We start from the raw sequence: 19534 nt of genomic DNA, 5'->3' as shown, positions 1-19534 counted from the left end.
TAAATGGTACCCGCCCCCTCCCACTTACAAAATCAGCACGAGTGTAGGCTCCGCCCCCCTGGGCGCTGCGCCAAACAGACAAGGAGCTGCAGGGCGCTCCAGAATTGCGCGTTTTTTTTTCTGGCATGAAAAATGGGCGCCCGTTTTTTAATCGTGAAAACTTGGGCCCATAATCTCTGCTCTAAAGAGAACAACCCCAGTCGTCACAAGTCCCTCATCCCTGGAACAATTCCAGATAGGTTCTTGAACAATGTGGGGAATGGGCGGGGAAGTGGAGTTGAGGCCAAGATGAGATCAGCCACGATCTCATTGAATGGCGGAGCAGGCTCAAGGGGCCAAATAGCCGACTCCTGTTCTAGCAAATCGTGTCTTCACCCTCCAAGACCTTGAGATCCTTTCTAAAGTGTGGTTCCTAGAATTGGCCACTATACTCCAGCTGGGGCCTTGCCAATTAAGATTTGGCATAATTCTTTTTGTTGCCATATGACATCGCACACCTGGTCTGTGGGCTCCTCCATTTGTGATTGTATTTCAAATGTGTTGTGGACAGTAGCTGGACATATCTAATGTGAAAATGGTTTATTTCATCATTTTTTACTCGCTCTAGACTGCCCCAATCCCAAGAATTCAAGTTTCTCCATGGAGTGATGTGCAAGGACAGACTGGATTTTGTTTTCAGGTTCATTTTTACTGAAGGAGATTTTTGGACGCCTGCCTCATTTCCACTAAACTTGGGGGAATGCTCACTAAGGACTGTGGATTAAAGAACTTTTACTGGTGAATGTTCATGTGGGAGGACCTGTAACCTGGCTGTCTGACCTATCTGGTGCAGGACCAACAGTAAAATGGCACCCTACTGTGAAACTTCAATGAAAGGCTGACTGATGGAACCGTGAAGTACAACAACTGGCATGGAGGACTAGATCTTAGTGTGTTTTGTCCTTATTAATGTTTTTGTATATGTACCCATCTGGTCTTGGCCATTGACCTTTGCCCCTATGCCCCTTGTCTATAGACCTGGATTGACCATTTCACAAAGATGGTTCAACAAAGTAGAATTGAGCAGTAACCACCTAGAGATGCTCTTTTTTTTTTTTGAGGAAGCTTTAATCACCAGTTTCTATTGCCATTGGAAGAATCTCCCAGTTGACGCTCTTCAGGATATCCACCAGTATCATTTTTGAAGTTGCCACAGCCTTTTTGTTTAGTGCCCTGGCTTGTTAACTCGTCTCTTCTGGAGAACCCATCTTGCCAAATATCAGCTGTTCTTGTTAAAAGTATTTTGAACAATATTGAGTACAAGTATTTTTGTACTGGTGTAATGAAGAATATTTATGCATCAAGGATTTTTTGTGCAATTAAATTGTAACCTGTATTATAACTTAAATGTTAGTTCAGTTGAGTTTGGAAATGCTGATTATAGCCCATATGGTAGTTTAAAAAAAGTGCAATTGTATTGTTGCTTACTTTTGCTTGGTGTTAAGTACTTAAAGTATTAAGAGTGTGGTTGTAATGCTTGTACAAGGACTGCAAGATTTAAGATGTAAGTTGCTGATCCTTCTAGAATGTGAAACTGGATTATAAAAGACCGAATGTTAAATAGCTTTTGCAGTCGTGTTGTTTTCTGAGGTGCTCTCGAACTTCTGGTTTCTTGCACTATATATTTTAGTGGTACTTGTCCTTCTGACAAAACAAGGTGTTGGTTATGCCGAGACCATGTTCTGAGCATTTTGTCTGGAGGAGGATGCCATTGGAGTGGACTTTCCCTGCCAATCACCCCTCTCCATAGGTCTGTGTCCTTTCCAACTCTGGCATTAAAGCTGCCAAGGAGGACCAGCTTGTCACCCGTTGGGACTCAGGGCAGGGGTTGTTCAAGGCTTGAGTAGAATTCCTCTCTGGCTTCGTCCATAGATTCCAGGAGCGTATGCACTGATGACTGACTTATGATTCTAATGCTGCTATCTGGTGCTTGCAAAAACAACTCTGAATAAGAGAAAATGATGACCAATGCTGCTGTAACTTTTTTGGTATGGTAGAATGGACAATGTCTATTGGCACATGCAAGGTGAGCTGAAGCCAAAACCCTCAGTTGACATTGTGCAATATTTTAAGCTCTGGGATCTTCTTTTGGTAATCTGTTGACTAGAGTCAATGACTACCTGTAGCGTAACTTAGTCATTGAGGTTATGATAAAAGCAAGAACTTGGGACTGCCATGTTTCTGGTTGTGTTTTCTATCTGAAGTTCCTATCAACACTTTCCATTATATTGATCGTGTTCCATGAGTTTGCTTGTAGATTATGCAATGCTGCAGCCCATGCATTCTCCCACTTCCCCATTTCAGTTGTAAGCTCCAGACACCACCTTGGAGATGTAACTTTAACTGATCTGGGCAGGATAAGGTGTTTCTACTTTTTGTAGAAGGATTTAAAATGCTTCATGCAGTCTACATAGTCAATGTTTAATTTAAAACTAGTTCAATGTGCAGTAACTTGAAACCTCCAATCATGACAGTTGATTCATTCTGATGCCATAATCTAATACAACTGTTGGATGTTTTTGAGAAGTGCTTGCTTAAATTTTGCCTGCAAGACTTAATTTTCAGGTCAAGTCGTCATTGAAATAGTGCAAGACGTTAAATGTACTTTGTTCCTGTTAATAGCTTCTGGGAATTAAACCATTGGCTTTCTAAATGGAATGCAATAGTGCCAGAGGAGTCCAATAAATGCCAATGAGAATTTACAGTAATGTGATTTGGGATAAATGAAGATTGCTCATGAAAATGACTGTTTATAAATTTTTACATGGCAGACATTTGGCTTTGGAAGATTGCAAAGTCCTTTGGCTATAGTGTGGGGTGTGTATATACACTGGTTACATTGTACAGTTCCCTTCACCCCAATCTATCCATATTGGGTGGGAAATCAAATGCTTGTATATTACATGATTATAGATGAGACCCCATTAATTAATTTGTCACAACACCATCCCATTTGTAGCATCAATTTGTTAAATGATATGCAAAAACCCTATTGAGCAATGTTTCACAACAATGTTAATCAGTTCTGAAATTTTCCTTTTTACTAGAGCGAACATGTAGGGAGAGGAACAGGAGTTGGCCATTCAGAGAGATCATGGCTGATCTGTACCTCAGCCCCATCTACCCACCTTTGCCCCATATCCCTTAATACCTTTGGCTAACAAAGCTATAAATTTCTGATTTTTAAAATTAACAATTGATCTAGCATCAATTGCCATATGCACAAGAGTTCCAAATTTCTACCACCCTTTGTGTAGAAGTGTTTCCAAATACTCCCGAAAGGTCTAATGTAGGAAAGTGATAGGTGACGAGATAATCTGTCTGATGCTGATTCAGGAATAAATATTGGCCAGGACACGAGGGATCACTCCCCTGCTCTTTGAAACCGTGCCATGGGATTGTTTACAAACCTCTGAGGGCAGACGAGGCCTCGGTTTGACATCTCATCCGAAAGACAGCTCCTCTGACAGTGCAGCACTCCCTTAGCACTGCACTGGGAGTGTTGGCCTAGATTTTTTTTTTTGTGCTCCAGTCCCTGCGCTGGGATTTGAACCCACAACCTTCTGACTCGGGTGAGGGTGCTGCCCACTGAACCACAGCTGACCTCTACTGTGCTCTTGCACTATTTACTTCAAACTTTTTTAACTGCCTTTTGACTACTTTCTGCCCCCATACCCTATTGTGTTCATGTTTGTTACAGGACACTCGATGGGCATTATGACCCTGCAGGACCTATTCACACACTGCTGTAAACATGCAGGTTTTGGGAGTTGCTATAAAGGACAGTTACACTTCTATTCGTTCTGATTATTTACGTGCATCAATCTTATTGGCATAAGCAAACCCTGCAGCAGTGTGAATGATCCAGCATGTGTTTAAATGGCATGAGGATCTTGCAGCGATCAAATTCCTTGACCAATTCTGATGTATGTTCACTATTAAGTTGGTAAATATAAAGATTTCAAACATTGGGATGGATATTTTAAACTTTGCTTTGGTGGTTTTTTCATTAAATCTAATCTTCAAAGTAGGAAATATTCATTGTGTGTGTATATAATGGGACTTGGGCTAACGTTGCACTTGTGTCCTCTGACCTGGAGCCCAAATAATACAGCATTGGACCACATTTTCTTCCTCTAGCACTGGTATTGGTGCAGCTGGGTACAGCAACTTGAGGGGAAGTTGACCAGAAGGCTTGCCCATTGTTACAGGCTGTAACCCTCCCTGGCTGACTAGTCACTGCTGAGGAGCAGCAACTGGAACCTCTGTCCCAATAATTGCACGCTTACAAAAGTTGTTTGAATGATTGACTTGGTTTTTAAAAACCAAATGTTCCATGAATTTGTTTTTGCTCCTCTTTCCCTCTGTTCCGTTATAAATGCTACACTGCTCTTGTACCTCTGATTAGCTATCCTAATGGCTTCTATTCCACTAATTTAAAGCCAGTATGAGAATATTCTCCTAGCCCAAGTTTTCCTAAACATATTGGCACAGCATTTGAGATCCTGAGTTCTACACCTTTAGATTCTTGCCTGATAGGCAGTCGGCAATGTGCCCAAGGGCTTTATTTTTTATTCATTCATGGATTGTGGGTGTCGCTGACACTTATTGTCCATCCCCCAATTGCCCTTGAGAAGTTGATGAGCTGCCACCTTGAACCACTGCAGTCCATGTGGTGAAGGTGCTCCTATAGTGCTGATTTTGTCCTAGCGGTTTGGTACAACTGTGTCTCGCTCAGCCATTTCAGAGGGCAGTTAAGAGTCGAACACATTGTTGTGGGTCTGTAGTCACATCGGCCAGACCGGGTAAGGATGGCAGATTTCCTTCCCTAAAGGACATTAGTGAATCAAATGTGTTGACTAGCTTATTAAATAAATCTAGTATTTTTTTTTTAAACTTCAATTCCCCCAGCTGCCATGGTGAGATTTGAACTTGCGTCTCCAGATCATTCTGGATCACCGGTCCAGTAACAACATCATAGGCAGTCCCTCGCAATCGGAGACTTGCTTCCACTGAGTTCTTAGGTGACTAAACAGTACAATACGAGAGCCTAGTCATTGTGGGTAAGGAAGGGTGGGACAGACTTGCCGCACGCTCCTTCTGCTGCATGCATTTTGTTTTCTGCATGCTCTTGACGATGAGACTTGGTGCTTAGCGCCTTCCCGGATGCACTTCCTCCACTTAGGGCGGTCTTTGGCCAGGGACTCCCAGGTGTCGGTGGAGATGTTGCACTTTATCTCTGAGGCTTTGAGGGTGTTGCTTTGCCCACTTTTGGCTGGTTTGACATGAAGGAGTTCCGAGTAGCGCGCTTGCTTTGGGAGTCTCGTGTATACCAACGATGTCGCCAAGATCCTATAAATCCCCTGGGAGATAGACGCACCAACATTAACGTCCTCGACCAGGCCAACATCCCCAGCATTGAAGCACTCGCCACACTTGATCAGCTCCACTGGACAGGCCACTTTGACTGCATGCCAGACACGAGGCTCTCAAACACAGCCACACTGTTTACCATACCCAATATGTGAGCTGCAGTTGCTTGATCTAGTCTCGCTGGGGAGGGGGCAACCTGGGCCCATGGTAGTTTGGAACCAAGTCAGTCAACTCCAGTAAACTCTCTAATCTGGTACCTGAGCCAAAACTGGTCTGTAGTATTTCAGGGAACTGTTGACTTTAACCAAGTCTGGCTTGTTAATGTAACGTGCAGGAATAGCTATGATGCTTACCATTGTAAGTCTTCCAACTTGCCTTTTAGATAATGCAAGTTGGTGCCTTGCTGGATACATTGGCACAAGCTGGGAAAGTAGCAGAAAGGTATACTGCATTAAGCTGCAGTTTTACCTGGTTAAAACTCTTAACAGTACCTATAGATATGCTTTGCATTCCCAATCTTTTGTTCTACTAACCTGCACCGACCCTTGACTAGGTTCGGTGACATGTATACTGTATCAGACGTGTCACAAAATTGAGAATGCCTTCAATTCTTCGGCAGTCCCTTGATCAAGGAAAACTTGCTTCCACTCAATCCTCAGGTGACTGTGCCGTCTCTCTCAGGTGGGACAGACAGTCGTTGAAGGAAAGGGTGGGTGGAGAGCCTGGTTTGTCACATGCTGCTTCCGCTGCCTGCACTTGCTTTCTATAAGCTCTCAGCGACGAGACTCTAGGTGCTCGGCGCCCTCCTGGATGCACTTCCTCCACTTGGGGCGGTCTTTGGCCAGGGACTCCCAGGTGTCGGTGGGAATGTTGCACTTTATCAGGGAGGCTTTGAGGGTGTCCTTGAAACGTTTCCACTGCCCACCTGGGGCTCGCTTGCCATGTAGGAGTTCTGAGTAGAGCACTTGCTTAGGGAGTCTTGTGTCGGGCATGCGGATAATGTGGCCTGCCCACTGGTTGCGTGTGGTCAGTGCTTTAATGCTGGATGTTGGCCTGATCGAGAACACCGACATTGGTGCGTCTATCCTCCCAGGGGATGTACAGGATCTTGCAGAGACATCTGTCTTCAATATAATGTAGGCAAAGGCAAGGCCAGTTGCATGACAGTCACCTCAACGTGGGGCCCAGATGGTGCAGTAGATCTGATGTCATTTCATTTGCTAAACTGCCTTGTATTTTGATGGTGGAGATGTGATTATGATGGCATTGTTCCCAAATGTTCTTGCAAATGGACTTTTTCTGCTAAGGTAACAGTAGGCTTCCATTGCAAGGTGTGGAATTTCTGAACATTTAACTTGGTCAACTTTCTCACTGTTATGGTGCGCAACACTATACTTCCAATAAGCATAGACACTCGACATATACGGAGCCTAGAATCATAGAATGGCTACAGCTCAGGAGGCCATTCGGCCCATCTAACTCATGCTGGCAGGGGTGTAAGAGCACTTCAGGTCATCCTACTCCCCTGCCCTTTCCCCGTATCCCTGCAAATGCTTTCTCTTCAGGTACTTATCCAATTTCTTCTTAGAAAGACACGATTGAATCTGCCTCCACCACTCTTTCAGGCAGTGCATTCCAGATCCTAACCACTCGCTGCGTAAAGCAGTTTCCCCCATGTCCCCTTTGGTTCTTCCGCTGATCACATTAAATCCGTGTCCTCTGGTTCTCGACCCTTCCGCCAATGGGAACAGTTTCTCTCTATCTACTCTGTCTAGACTCCATGATTTTTGAACACCTCGATCAAACCTCCTCAACCTTCTCTGCCCCGAGGCGAACAACCCCAGCTTCTCTAGTCTATCCATGTAACTGAAGTCCCTGATCCCTGGAATCATTCTCATAAATATTTTCTGCACCCGCTCTAAGGCCTTCACATCCTTCCTAAAGACATCACAGACAGCATAGGTGATTGATCTATACTGTACGCAGAGAAAGGTGCTTCGTTTCTAGTTTTTCGAGCCCTCTAACTACTAAAATCTTTTTATACCTTATTTTGCTGATCAAAGGTACATGTCACAAGACCTCATGATGTCTGTTCCTGGATCCTTTGAAGACCGTCTATTTGCATAAACGGTTATAGTTGTTTACTTCAAACAAGTCTGCCTGACTTAACTGTTCTCATCCTGATGAGAGTAAACTTTATTAACTATTACATTTCTGTACTATAGTTGATAGATTCTTCTACCTCTTTATTACCCTAGTCACCAAAGTTGCATCTTAATCACTCATGGATGATGTCATTACTGTCCCTTGTTTGCACAATACTCAAACGTCAAAAGCACAGAACATGCTATGCTCCTTCTCGTGACACCTGGCAGCTATCTGTTTATATTGGAAAGCCTGTTGTTCAAAGGTACAAGGAAGTTCAACTATTGGATCTTAACTCCAAATTGTCCATCGGAATTACAATCTTGAGCCTATTTCTGCGCAACCTCCCAATGTTCATGGCCTGTTGAGTTAGCTAAATCCACTGGAATGATTTGGTGGGGGTAATTGGGAAAGAGCAGGGACTGGTACTAAAGAGCCAAATGGACCAAATGGCCTTCTCCTGTGCTCTGATTCTATGAACTGCAGTATGGCTGTATCTTCTTTTGCGAATTCTCTCTACCCTGTCCCTGGGATGTTAGACTTCGGGCAATGGATTGTTTGCTGATCAAGCGCCACGGTTAGATAAGTGAACACTGCACCAAAAATTGAAGTCGGAGGCTTCCATCGGAGGCAGATACATCCGCCCAAAATTTTTTGGTGGTCCCGGAGGAACGTAGACTTATGCTCCGTGGCCCAGCTGCTCAGCCCAACGTAGAAGCCCACATATTCCAGGAGCGTACGCGTATCCTGGGATCGCGTGGGCCTGGACCACCAATCACACAGTAGTATTCTCATTCACTGATGGCAGCTCCGAGCTCATTATCAATGAGAATGCCCCTAAAAGAAAATAACAAAGACATTTTTAAACACCACTTTTTTTAATTAATAGAAATTGCATTAACTTAAATGTTTGAGATGTTTTTTTTGGAATTTTTTTTCATATTTTACAAAAAGACTTACATTTATATAGCGCCTTTCACAACACCGGGTGTCTCAAAGTGCTTTACAACCAATGAAGTACTTTTGGAGTGTAGGCACTGTTGTAATAATGTTAAAAATAAATTTATCTTCATAAACGGGGATTTTAATAGAAAAAATAAATTACTTTTTTTATATATTAAAACTCTTACACCTTTTACCAGGCGCAAGAGTTTGAAGGACATTCGCTGGGCAAATAGCCCAAATCTCCACCCGCGGAGGCCCTTCTCTCAGAGAGGCGCAGGATCTGTCAGAAGACGTTTTCGGCAGAGCGCAAGTGCGGTTTTGGGCGCATCTGCATTACGAGCTTGAAACCGGCACTTGTGGGGCCTCTACCGGTGCGCCCATGCATCGTACACTCCCGTAGACACCGCAATATTTGGCCCAATGTGTCTGCCGAGGGTAAGCAGCTGAGCGCGAGAACTTGAAAATCCTGGCAAATATTCCCAGACAGGAAAGTCCCAGAGCAACTTAGGAAATTATACTCTACCGCTCTGGCTATCTACCCCAGACTCCAATTGTCTCTCAATTGCTTTACCATGTTGTCTATACATTCAAACCGATGCATCATCTATCATGTTCAGATCTTCAGTTTCCCTTTAATTCGGAACCATTCCTTGAATACTTTTTTTTTTCTGAAGCACATTTTTGGAAAATGTGTCATGCTTTGCACTTAACCATTTTGAATTGATCGTTTTCTCCCTTGGGTAATCGTATCTAAATCCTGCTGTAAATCTTTCTGTTGCATTATGTTTTGATTGTTCTTGCTGTTGGACAGATTTGCCACAATTTCGTTTAGTTTCAGTATCCACGGCGTAATCTTAGGTCGGAACAAAATGTTTTGAGAACTGACCTCTGTGGGACCCCACAAATATCTCCCATGGGTACTCCCTGCCTCCATAATGGCTTTTTTTCTCTCCCTGATTCGGTCCCTTGTATCTGAGATTATAGCCGCTTTTAACGGGAGTCTTTAATGTTGAGCTTTTAGCAAAAGCTTTCTGGAATCTCAGAAATGAGCGAGGTTTCTGGCACTATCTCCAAGAAGCCACAAGAATTTTCTTGGGCAGTTTCTTAATCTACCAAAAACATTCGTAACTGGCCCCTACAATAGCAACTTGCATTTATATAGGGCCTTTTAACATTCCAAAGCAAAGCACGTCACACGAATGTTACCAAACAGAATTTGACGCCAAGTCATAAAAGGAGATGTTAGGACAGGCGACCAAAAGCTTGGTCAAAGAGGTAGGTTTTAAGGAGCGTCTTAAAGAGGGAAGAGATGGAGGTTTAGGGGGAGAATTTCAGAACTTGGAGCCCAGGCAGCTGAAAGCATAGACGCCAGTGGTCAAATGATTTTAAAAAGTCTGGGGTGCACTGGAGGCCAGAATTGGAGGAATGCCGAGATCTCAGAGGGTTGTCGGGAGGGGGAGGTTACAGGGAGCGGTGAGACCATGGGGGGGATTTGAAAATCAGGATGAGAATTTTTCAATCGAGGCGTTCCTACATCAGTAGCCAGTGTAGGTCGAGGAATATTATCCATTGGGGTTTTTTTTCAGTAAATAGGTCTATTGTTCTTGAGGTCAGATTTCTTGCCATTTTATATACACCGGCACTAACTTAATTTATTGCTAGTTTTACACAACTTTGCCATTGTCCAGTGATCCCTTCAGGATGCCAGAGTCTCATTCACACTCCTAGCATATGTGCCATCTAACCCAAGCATCTCTTAATTTTCAGATCCTTTTATTCTGATAAGTACCCTGACCTCAAAATCCTTTCCGAAGCATGCTCAACATTCTAGTCTTCCATTAGTGTCAGCTGTGACTCGGTGGGTAACACAATCATCTCTGAGTCAGAAGGTTGCAGGATCGAGAATCACTCCAAGAATTTGAGCACACAGATCTAGGCTGACACTCCCAGTGCAGTGCTGAGGGAGTGCTGCACTGTCGGAGGTGCCGTCTTTCGGATGAGCCATTAAATCGAGGGCCCCGTCTGCTCTCTCAACTGGACTTGAAAGATCCCATGGCACTATTTCTGTTATGTATGTAACCCTCGACAACCGGTATCGTGCCACCACCAGAGGGCCTACCTGTTGGAATCCCACGAGATCCCGGCATCCCTTGGGAGCACTGTATATAAGCAGGCCACCCATGCTGTACTGATACTCTGGAGTTTAAATAAAGGAGCTAAGGTCACACTTACTCACTGTCTATGGTACTCAGTTGCATTACATCATTATAAGCATAACAACTTTGAAGAAGAGCAGGGGAGTTATCCCTGGTGCCCTCAATCAATGAAACAAAAAAACAGATTATCTAGTCATTATCACATCGCTGTTTGCTGTGCGCAAATTGGCTGCCAAGTTTCCCACATTACAACAGTGACTACACTCCCCCAAAAAAAGTTCTTCATTGGCTGTAAAGGGCTTTGAAATGTACGGTGGTTGTGAAAGGCGCTATATGAATGCAAGTCTTTTTTTTGCAAACCTGCTGACTTAATTCTTCACGAATTGTTTTCCTCTTCTGTTAACGCCGATTCTTGCTGGGGTACACATCCAAGGCTGCCCCCGAGCTCCTGTCCCCTTGGTCAACGGGCCGTCCGTCGCGTGTGTGAACCTGGATGGTGTTGGCCGACTGATTAAAAGGGGCAGCACTGTTGAGGCTGATCCTTTCCTCGCCCGACGCACTTGAATCGCTGGATAATGATTTGTAGTGTGAGTGTTGGCTTGCTGTGTCGTCTGGGGAATGTGACACTCCCAACTGCTTCACTAACCAAGCCCAGATAAAGAAAGAAGCAAATGCTTACATTTGTGCGTAACGCCTTTCATAACCTCCAGGCGCCCCAATAACAGCCAAGGAAGTACTTTTTGAAGTGGTATTGTCTCTGTTGTACTGCAGGAAATGCATTTAACTCCACACAGCCTGAATTGAACCTGGTTTGATTGGTCGAGTGCGAAAGGCTAAAGCTCCAAGCTATTACCCATAATGTATTTTCCCATATAGAAATGATCTGGGAAAAATAAGTTAAGTTTATTTTAAAAATGAAGGGCATGCTTTTGATTAGTCTACAATGTCAAATTATTGGAAACGATGCCATCATTTTTCTGGAACTCAATTATATTATTTCCCACTATCCATTAATCTTTTTAATGATCCCAACCAATTAAAAAAAGACTTAAGGTTATATAGCGCCTTTCACAACCTCAGGATGTCCAAAAGCGCTTTACAGCCAATGAAGTGCTTTGTAAGTGTGGTTACTGCTATAAATGCAGGAAATGAGGCAGCCAATTTGCACACAGCAAGCTCCCACAAACAGCAATGTGATAATGACCAGATAATCTGTTTTTGTTATGTTGATTGAGGGATAAAATATTGGCCCAAGCCACCAGGTGATAACTCCTCTGCTCTTCGCAATAGTGCTGTGGGATCTTTTACATCCACCTGAGGGGGCCTGGGTTTAATGTATCATCAGAAAGGTGAACAGATGTCGACTTGCCAATGTTTGAGCCAGAATCTATTCCAGATTTGACCCAGGCACTTCCTAGGGGCCTGTTTGACTCGGGTTAGTCAGTTTAAATTTAGACTTGTCATGATGATCTTAAGCTAAGCAGTTTTAGAACTGCTATTGTTTGATCACTTTGTACATTGCCAATTATTGGTAATGGTTTGCCTGCTATAGGTCCAGCTTCTGAACTTCTCTACAAAGGGACATTGAACTTACTGAAGTTAGTTCGTGAAAATTATCCTTAGCCCAAATATTAAGCACTGTTTCTCGGGGCGAGTCTCCCCAGAACTATAACTCCATATTTCTGCCAGTTCTACTGTTAAGCCAGGCCTAAGGCAAGCCTTTCACTCAATGTTACACCAAATAATCTCTGCATCATTCTAAAAATATTTCGATAGAAAACATTTGGCTCACGCAAGTTGATGAACAGCTCTAAATAAATCTAACACGGCCCCTCCATAAATGTACAATTTAAACATCAACCAAAGCCCTCCGAGCATTTAATTGTTTGCCTATGACCACTGCTTTATGGTGACAAAAAATTCTGTTTCATTACATGGTATTCCAAGATTGCCACCAGTGTTTGGGATCCCGTTTTGCAAAGTGAGCCGGACGTTCTATGAAATAAAAGATTAAGGGGAAGGAAATTGGACTGCTTTGTGCCTCCCGTTAGCACCTGCAGGGGGCGGTAACGGGGCGCGCCGTGGCAAATTCACCGATGTCCGCGAACTTCCCCCGCGGTTTTGCGTTGGTGCTAACACTTCTTTCATAGGCAGTCCCTCGAATCGAGGATGACTTGCTTCCATGTCAAAAGTTCACAGGTGTTTCAATGATGGATCTAGAATTCCAGGTCCGAACTAAATCTTGAAGGGTAGAAGATGCCTGTGCTTGGATTTTTTTAACGTGTGGTGACCGTTGCACACCAGCCACCACACGGCCTGCTCCTACCACTTACCGCCTCGCTCTCTTGCGCCCCGTAGATCGTGATGTCATCCAGTGCACGGCACCCTGTTACCGCCCCGGATGCAATGTTCGCTCCCGCCCCTCCTGCAGATGTCAACAACGGCAGCTGCAGGAAGCGTCATCACCTTGGTTGGCCGCTTGGAGAATAGTACCCAATCCACGTCCGGACCGGGGCCAAACAGGGCTGCTCCATCTCCAGGCCAGGTCCAAGACCACCCCAACCTCTGTCGTCAAGCTATAGTACGCGGACGACGCCTGCGTCTGTGCACATACAGAGGCTGAACTCCAGGACATAGTTGACGTATTTACTGAGGCGTACGAAAGCATAAGCCTTACGCTAAACATCCGTAAGACAAAGGTCCTCCACCAGCCTGTCTCGCCGCACAGCACAGCCCCCCGGTCATCAAGATCCACAGCGCGGTCCTGGACAATGTGGACCATTTCCCATACCTCGGGAGCCTCTTATCAACAAGAACAGATATTGACGACGAGATTCAGCACCGCCTCCAGTGCGCCAGTGCAGCCTTCGGTCGCCTGAGGAAAAGAGTGTTTGAAGACCAGGCCCTCAAAACTGCCATCAAGCTCATGGTCTACAGGGCTGTAGTAATACCCGCCCTCCTGTATGGCTCAGAGACATGGACCATGTACAGTAGACACCTCAAGTCGCTGGAAAAATGTCATGTATCCTACATGACTACTGTTGGTACTATCACAAGGTGTGCCACCAGAGGGCACCTGTACAGGTGTGCCTGGCCTAGTATAAAAGGCAGGCCACCAGGTGTGATCCTCACTCTGGAGTTAACAAATAAAGGACTAGGGTTCACTACACTTCAAGTATAACACATTGCCTCATGGAGTCATTATTAGAGCACCCAAGGATACAACAATTGGCGATGAGATTACGAACTTTCACGTGAAAATTGCTATCTGGTATGTTGCAGAGGTTCGCCGATGGTGATGATTGGGACGCCTTTGTGGAGAAGCTCAACCATTTCTTCACAGCAAACAACCTGGCAGAAGATGACCTGGCCACACTGGCTGATGAGCGCAGAGCTATCCTGCTAACCAGTTGTGGGCCCACTGTCTATGGCCTCGTCAGGGACTTGCTGGCACCAGCGAAGGCAACGACCAAGACGTACGAGGAGCTCGTAACCCTGATCCATGAGCAACTCAAGCCCAACGAGAGCATCCTCACAGCCAGACACCGGTTCTACACCCACCGACGGCCCGAAGGCCAGGAAATCACGAAATACCCCGCAGACCTCAGGAGGCTGGCGGCACTGTGTGATTTCGCCGACCACCTCAACCATGAGGGCCTTCTTCATAAGCTACTGTCGGTGGATACCACAGTCACACTGCAGAAGGCCATCTCTGTGAGCCAGTCATTCATGACCCCGACCTGCAGTTCTAGGCAGATGACTTACCCTCAGGACTCAAACCCGGCTGGTAATGTGCACCGAGTGCCGCCTTTTAGAGGCTGGACTGTAGAACGCAAACCCTCTCGGGAGAGAGAACAGGCCCCCGAGTCCCTTAACTCAGAGTCCGCAGAGGGGGGTTAATCGAGTAGCTCCATGCTGGCGATGTGGAGGGAATCACAGGGTTCACCAATGCTGCTTTAAAGACTATGTATGCAAGGGTTACAAGGGGCCACCTCCAGCGAATGTGTAAGAGAAATATGACTCACTTTGCCGATGCAGAGTCTGCTGATGGCCATGAATCCAGTGCAGATTATGGAACGATAGGCAGAGAGGCAGCTCAGCCCCATGATGAGGTATATAGCATGTTTACCTGCACCACCGAGTGTTCCCCGTTGAGGATGGAAGTCAAGATAGATGGCGTTCCAGTCTTCATGAAGTGGACACAGGTGTGAGCCAGTCAGTAATGAATCAAGGACCCTTTGAGAGGCTATGGGACAATCAAGTTGGACGACCCAAGTTGATCCCGGTTCAGGCAAAGCTGCGCACCTACACCGATGAACTTATCCCAGTCGTTGGTAGTGTGGATGTAAAGGTACTCCATGATGGGGCGGTGCACTAGTTACCTCTGTGGATTGTTGCAGGTGATGGACCAATGCTGCTCGGTAGAAGGTGGATGGAGAAGATGCATTCGAAATGGCAAGACTTCACCGCTCCAGCGATCAACGATCCCCGTGTTCAGAGGCACAGCAAGCCCTCACTTGAGGGCGGACCCGGCACCAGAGAGCAGGCCAGCACAGCGCCCGAGGCACAGACCGCCCAGCACGACTGCGTGGAGATGATCCAGCTGAGACGACCCGAACGCACTTTTCAGGCTCCAGTTTTCAGGACTCCGGAGGAAGAAAATCGGATCCAAAGGCGACTTCCCAGCTTCAGTGGCAGAACCCAGGGAGAAGGGGATCACCGCAGTCGACATCGTGGATGGAGGAAAGATGGCGCCCAAACCACGAGGTGAGGCGCTGAAGAAAAAGATGGCGGCGGTCAGACCACGAGGTGCAGCGCTGATGGAGCAACACGTGGTACCAAACGGAGAAGAGGATTGGGGTAAAGAAAGCAAGGCTCTCTTAAAGGAGGCCTGCAACCCACCACACTTAAAGGGACAGTTCCACACACTCGAGCAATGTAATAACACCTGTAAGTTAGAGACAAAATGTGTAACTGATGATCAGAGTTGTGTACATGCAATAAGCACGGAAAAGTTGCGCAATCATGTAAAATGTGTAATTGATGATCAGAGTTGTGTACATGCAATAAGCACGGAAAAGTTGCGCAATCATGTAAAATGTGTAATTGATGATCAGAGTTGTGTACATGCAACCAGCGAGGAAAAGTCGCGCGATCGCGATTGGTGCTACAGAGTATCCACGACAAGTAATGAAAAGTTGTGCGATGTAGGATTTCAACTGCACGCAGCCAATGCAGCGGGCAAACACCCATCGGGAGCACACAGGTCCAGCGAGCTACCCAATGCTGTAGCCTGCGTCCCTGGGACCAGAGTTTTGCACCATGGCCACAAGCAGCCAATACACGCGAGCTGCAGAGCAAGCGATCTCAGGAGGGCAACGGCACCAGTATAAATACCCTGCCCCTGATCGGCTCCGCCTCTCAGGCACCCGATGGCACCAACTGCCATGAGCCTGAAAGAGAAAACTTTGCTAAGGCGCAGCCCCCAGACCCCATCGCCAACAGGGCCATTCCCAGAAACGAAGGGTCACCCACTACAGTCCCCCCAAAGGGGACCGGGACCAGCCAAGATCCCAAACCAAACAATGCCCAGGCCAGCGAATCAGCACTTCCCTGTGCACTGCTAGGCGACAGCCCCTCAGGGAGCAGCAGCGACCCAGGGAGCAAAGAAAGGACAGGGAGGTCACAGGCATCTGTGAATCTGCCCGACGCTAGGGACCACAGTAACAGCCCCGAGAGCAGGCCACTTGAGCCAACTGGGTTCCCACTGCCAGCACTGGGCACTGCACTGCCACCAGACTGCAGGGACACCATCCAACAGTTCTGCAACTAGTTTGTCCTCACGCACCAGTCACAGCATCGATAATGTATCTCACCAGTCTAATGTACTTGTCTCACAACGGAACCACAAATGTAATGCAACCTTGTTTTTCTGAACTTGAATGTATATGAATGCATAATCTATATGTTGGGGGCAGAGAGGGGGGGTGGCGGGAGAATGGAGTGATCAGGGAGACACACAAACAGCAACCAGCAGCACACCACTGCACCAACCACTCACCCAAGATTGAAACGACCTGCCAAGGGTCAACCAGATAGAGCCCAGATAGAGCTAAGCCAAGAGCACAGTCAATGCAGAGGAGATTTACACTAAAGGCTTAGGGGAGAGTGATGTCACGTATCCTACATGCCTACTGTTGGTACTATCACAAAGTGTGCCACCAGAGGGCACAGCAGTGGGAGACTTGTAGGTTACCTGTACAGGTGTGCCAGACCTAGTATAAAAGGCAGGCCACCAGGTGTGATCCTCACTCTGGAGTTAACAAATAAAAGACTAAGGTCACTACAGTTCAAGTAAAACACATTGCCTCGTGGAGTCATTATTAGAGCATCCAAGGATACAACAAGAAATACCACCAATGATGCCTCCGCAAGATGCTACAAATCTCCTGGGAGGACAGACACACCAACATTAGCGTCCTCGACCAGGCCAACATCCCCAGCATCGAAGCACTGACCACAGTCGATCAGCTCCGCTGGGCAGGCCACATCGTTCGCATGCCAGACACGAGACTCCCAAAGCAAGCGCTCTACTCGGAACTCCTTCACGGCAAACGAGCCAAAGGTGGGCAGAGGAAACATTACAGGCACACTCTCAAAGCCGCCCTGAAAAAGTGCACCATCCCCACCGACACCTGGGAGTCCCTGGCCAAAGACTGCCCTAAGTGTAGGAAGTGCATCCGAGAGGGCGCTGAGCACCTCGAGTCTCATGGCCGAGAGCATGCAGAAATCAAGCGCAGGCAACGGATGGAGCGTGCGGCAAACCTGTCCCACCCACCCCTTCCCTCAACGACTATCTGTCCCACCTGTGACAGGGACTGTGGTTCCCGTATTGGACTGTTCAGCCACCTAAGGACTCATTTTAAGAGTGGGAGCAAGTCTGCCTCGATTCCGAGGGACTGCCTCTGATGCTGAGTAATTAAAGGCGGCAATGGTCAGGTAGGGCAAACTTTATTCTTCGCATCAGTCTGGTACCTGCTGAAAGTATTTGCCGCATCGTTGCTGCGCGATACCTCCGCCCTCTGAGAGTGACTGGGGCTGCAATGGAAGTCGCGCAAGTCCCACAGAAATAAGAGGAGGAGTGTTGTAAACCATTACTGGCCCTTCCCTTTAAGCGAAGGAAGCTGCCTTTGATACATTTAGCGCTGCACTGAACATTGCTCAGTGCACTGCTGCTACCACCCCTCTCACGCACTTTAGCGCCCGAGGAGAAGTGGTTAGCGCCCTACGTGCCTCTTGGAGCACTAAAGCTGAAGTTCCCGGGATCAAAAATGATTAGCGGTCATACATTCCTCACTCCTCAAAAGTTACCGCCTCAAAACGGGGGGGCAATGGAATTTCTAGCTCTAAAGGCCTTGACTGCAGCGTGAAAAGAATTATTTATGCGGAGGGTGCAGTAGGCCGAGAGCGCGTGGCTTAATCTTCAGGCATACCCAACTTGTATTGTGGGGAAAAACTGAAGCGGAGGCAAAGTTCATTCTCCGCAGTTGCTGAATCTCGGTTCGTGAAGGGGGATCTTAACAGTGAAGCGGTTTGAGACAATTTAACAGCAATTGAGCACTGCCAACCCAACCCTCACAGCGCTTGATCTTGTCACTTATTGTATTTTTGACAGCCTCTGAAACCAACGCATTTCCGGCAAAGTGGGAGCAGCTCAGAGGAAATTTCCAGCCAATGGTTTGAATTGCATTCGCTTTACCGCTTTACTCTAACCATCTACAACAATAACAACTTGTATTTATATAGCACCTTTAACGTAGTAAAACGTCCCATGGTGCTTCACAGGAACATTATGAAACTAAATTTGACACCGGGCCACGAAAGGAGATATCAGGACAGGTGAAGAAAAGCTTGATCAAAGAGATTGGTATTAAGGAGCGTCTCAAAGGAGAAACGAGAGGCGGAGATGTTTAGGGAGAGAATCCAGAACTTAGGGCCTAGGCTGCTGAAGGCATGGCCACCAATGGTGGAGCGATTAAAATCGGGGATAGAAATATAAAAATATACAAAGTAGGTGTAGGCCATTCGGCCCTTCGAGCCTGCACCACCATTCAATATGATCATGGCTGATCATGCAACTTCAGTACCCCATTCCTGCTTTCTCTCCATACCCCTTGATCCCTTTAGCCATAAGGGCCATATCTAACTCCCTTTTGAATATATCTAACGAACTGGCCTCAACAACTTTCTGTGGTAGAGAATTCCACAGGTTCACAATGAAGATGTTTCTCCTCATCTCGGTCCTAAATGGCTTACCCCTTATCCTTAGACTGTGACCCCCTGGTTCTGGACTTCCTCAACATTGGGAACATTCTTCTGCATCTAACCTGCCCAATCCCATCAGAATTTTATATGTTCCCCTCTCTCTTCTAAATTCCAGTGAATATAAGCCTAGATGATCCAGTCTTTCTTCATAAGTCAGTCCTGCTATCCTGGGAATCAGTCTGGTGAACCTTCATTGCACTCCCTCAATAGCAAGAATATCCTTCCTTAAGTTAGGAGACCAAAACTGAACACAATACTCCAGGTGAGGCCTGTACAACTGCAGTAAGACCTCCCTGCTTCTATACTCAAATCCTCTTGCTATGAAGGCCAACATGCCATTTGCCTTCTTCACCGCCTGTTGTACCTGCATGCCAACTTTCAATGACTGATGTACCATGACACCCAGGTCTCGTTGCACCTCCCCCTTTCCTAATCTGTCGCCATTCAGATAATATTCTGCCTTCCTGTTTTTGTCACCAAAGTGGATAACCTCACATTTATCCACATTATACTGCATCTGCCATGCATTTGGCCATTCACCTAACCTGTCC

At 46.3% G+C, this 19534-nt stretch overlaps 1 protein-coding gene across 2 annotated transcripts in view; it reads left to right on the top strand.

The window, feature by feature from the left end:
- The window catches only part of LOC139234128 (RNA-binding protein with multiple splicing 2), an 82720-nt gene extending 81118 nt beyond the window's left edge, over positions 1–1602 (top strand). For both annotated transcript variants that reach the window (XM_070865096.1, XM_070865097.1), the window contains one exon: positions 608–1602. The gene's annotated coding sequence lies outside the window, so the exon portion shown is untranslated. The remainder of the gene's footprint in view (positions 1–607) is intronic.
- Positions 1603–19534: the final 17932 nt, after the last annotated feature.

The sequence above is a fragment of the Pristiophorus japonicus genome, chromosome 21 (genome assembly GCF_044704955.1).
Source record: "Pristiophorus japonicus isolate sPriJap1 chromosome 21, sPriJap1.hap1, whole genome shotgun sequence".
Lineage (NCBI taxonomy): Eukaryota > Metazoa > Chordata > Chondrichthyes > Pristiophoridae > Pristiophorus > Pristiophorus japonicus.
The sequence above is the reverse complement of the archived record's forward strand: the minus strand, read 5'-3'. Positions and strand labels throughout refer to the sequence as shown.